The 3,172-nt window shown below is 34.9% G+C and overlaps 1 long non-coding RNA gene across 2 annotated transcripts in view; it reads right to left on the bottom strand.

Moving 5' to 3' along the window:
• LOC134649539 (uncharacterized) overlaps positions 1-3,172 on the bottom strand; it is a 405,305-nt gene that overhangs the window by 127,931 nt on the left and 274,202 nt on the right. The gene's annotated exons all lie outside the window — the stretch shown is intronic.

Genomic DNA, 3,172 nt, shown 5'->3' with positions numbered 1-3,172 from the left:
TGTGCCACACTCAACACTACACAACATTAGTTTACAATGCAACATAGCAATATTAGCCACATTTTGCCAACAATACATGTTTAGTTTTAACTTATGTTATATGTCTTTGGATTTTATAATGTACCTTTGTATGTGTCTTTGGATTTTGTATGTTTGGATTTTATGTATGTTTGTATATTTATAATATTTAGTATTCATTCTTATGAAAAAAAAAATGCCAATAATATGTATACCAGTTACAACATTGATAAGTTCAGTAAGTTTGACAGTCAAGTTTTAATTGTCATTTACGAATAAAAGTTGTATTTCTAACTAAGTATAGTCTGGTAGGTATACCAGAGGGCCTACTCATGCAAATTCGAGCAATAGAGAGGCAGATGAAGAAAATTCGATTTACGCCGTAGGGCTTCAGTTTTGTCAATAACAGTAGATTGAAAAAACTAGTTATACTCTTGGAGGATATAATCAAACGGAGACGCCATGTCTTTTCTGTACAAAACAGTCTGCCGATTTTTGCGGGGGAGGGGAACGTCAAATGTATGCGTAACGTAAAAATAGCCATGTCAGATAAACGTCAGTCCATACATTGTGTATGACCGTTGGCCGCCTATTTTCGACAGAGGGGAAAGCCTGTTAATGGCTACTCCGTTTAGTTGTATCCTCCAAGGTTATACTCATTCTACTACTTATCTACTACTATCATATAGAAAAGTAAAGTATTATTCTATTTGCCTATTTATTTATTAACTCGTAATTATGGCTTATTGTACAGGGTGGCCAACTTAGAGGTATACAACTTTTTTTTGCCGCCATTTTATTTTGGCGGTAAATATGACAGTTATTGCATGAAAATTAGTTTGTGTAGATACGGCAAATTTATTATGGAGCGTTTTACGACGGAACAACGTGTTTTAATCATTAAAAACAATAGAAACATTAAAAATAACGTTTCCCGGTCGATTAATTTCGAGAAACGGTGACATTGACTGGCCCCCAAGATCGTCTGATTTAACAGCTCCTGACTTTTTTCTGCTATCTGCGTCTATGCTAATAGGCCAACGAACCTTTAGCAATTAAAACAAAATATTCGAAACACTGTCGCTGAGATAACGCCAGAAATGTGTGAAAAAGTGATGAAAAACGCGATGAAAAGGGTTCGCATCTGCGATGCTGCTAGAGGTGAACATTTGTCTGACATTATTTTCCATGTGTAATTGCTGACCCTACATATTATATTTAACAAGGAATACTTAATATTTTTTGTTTTATAGAATAAAATTTCAAAAATAAAGTGTATACCTCTTATTTGGCCACCCTGTACTAGTCGAGTGTGCTCAACGACGAAAAAGGCCAACGACGGCGTTGCATGAACGAGAGATTTCCATTAGCAGGATTGGTCCTTAGGATCCAAGGATGGATTTAAGAAGTGGAGCCACCCAGATTTATGATGCAGGTGGGGGGTGCGGTGGGTGGGTTAAGCGTCTGCGACGTCTGAGGTTAATAAGTTTAGATTCTAATTCAAGTTTAGTATCATTTTCAACTAAGTCAAAGATAGACATAGATTTCATCCAAACCGGTTCAGCGTTTATTGATTCCCCATATAATCCTACACCTTACCTTTCATTTTTAAGGGGTTTTTTTTTGGTATAAAAACTATCTTATGTTCTTCCCCGGGACTCAAACTATCTCTATACCAAATTTTATCTAAATCGGTTCAGCGGTTATTGAATCCCCATATAAATTTCCACCTCCCTATTCACACCCTTAAGGGATTATTTTTGAGATTAAAAGTACCCTATATTCTTCCCTGGGACCTGGGACTCAAACTATCTATATATCAAATTTCAACTAAATTGGTTCAGCAGTTTAAGCGTGAAGAGGAATTAAAAAAAAATGTTTTTTCATATTTTATGTGTTTTTACTTTGGAATGGTATCATTATGATATCATTTATGAATTCGGCATCCCCGATTTATATGAAAACGATACCAAACTTGGCATACTAGCTTAAATAATATAGATAACAAGATACATTTGAGAGCCCCCCCCCCCTAAAATTTTACATCAAACATCTTGGTGGCTCCACTTCTTAAATCCATCCTTGGGTCCTAAGGACCAATCTTGCCAAAGGAAATCTTTTATTCATGCAACGCCGTCGTTTAGGGCCTCCACTCTCGACTATACAGCACATAAATGGGTAGCATATCTTCTAAGCCTATTTATTTTTGAAATAATTACAGCGGCCATGTCCAGTTTTCAGGTTCTCACCCTGTTTAGGCGGCAACCAAGGAGGAGCTTAAACAAAATACAGTTGGAACCAATATACTTTGTGGATTTATAATTATAACATAATTACGTAAAAATTCCAACATAAAATATTCAATATCAAGTTTTTGCACATCACTAATTTGCCCTTGAATAATTTTGAAGTTAGCGCCAAAATACAGTTGGAATTGGAACCAATATACTTTGTGGATTTATAATTATAACATAATTACGTAAAAATTCCAACATAAAATATTCAATATCAAGTTTTTGCACATCACTAATTTGCCCTTGAATAATTTTGAAGTTAGCGCCATCTAAAATAAAATATTTGTACTAAGTGCATGTCAAATAGCTAACAAATTGTCAAACTTTATTACATCAAGTCTTTGTAGATGTCGCTACCACTTAAATTAATAAAATAAAATGTATTTTGATTTTTTCTAAATGCAATTTATTTATTAAAATAATAATTTAATAATTACCTTTCATATCCCCCTCCTATAACTTACAGTTGAAATAATTGTGAACGAGAGAATCACATTTCGTAATAGTGGCTTCCATATACAACAGTGCGAATCGACTGATGAGTTTTGGATTTTACGATGCCTACAGCATTTTGTTGATTGCAGACTTAACAACAAACAAAAAAGCCGATGACGTAAATTCAAATTACATTCGAAAACATTTCAGTATTCCGTATACCGTTGCTGTCGGTGGTGGATTCGATATTCGATAAACTTGCTTTTCCTTCCATAGCGCAGTGTCCTCCGCAGTTTCGGGCGCCTTGCATGTACATCTTACCAGGCACTCATCAATAAAGGTAGGTATTCGATATTAAAATGGCGGGAGGCCAGAGAAATAATAGGTAATTATAATTATATATTATTATCAACCGACAGGGACCA

Source organism: Cydia amplana, chromosome 1 (assembly GCF_948474715.1).
Source record: "Cydia amplana chromosome 1, ilCydAmpl1.1, whole genome shotgun sequence".
Classification (NCBI taxonomy): Eukaryota; Metazoa; Arthropoda; class Insecta; order Lepidoptera; family Tortricidae; genus Cydia; species Cydia amplana.
Note: the sequence above shows the minus strand (reverse complement) of the source record. Positions and strands in the feature narration are given on the sequence as shown.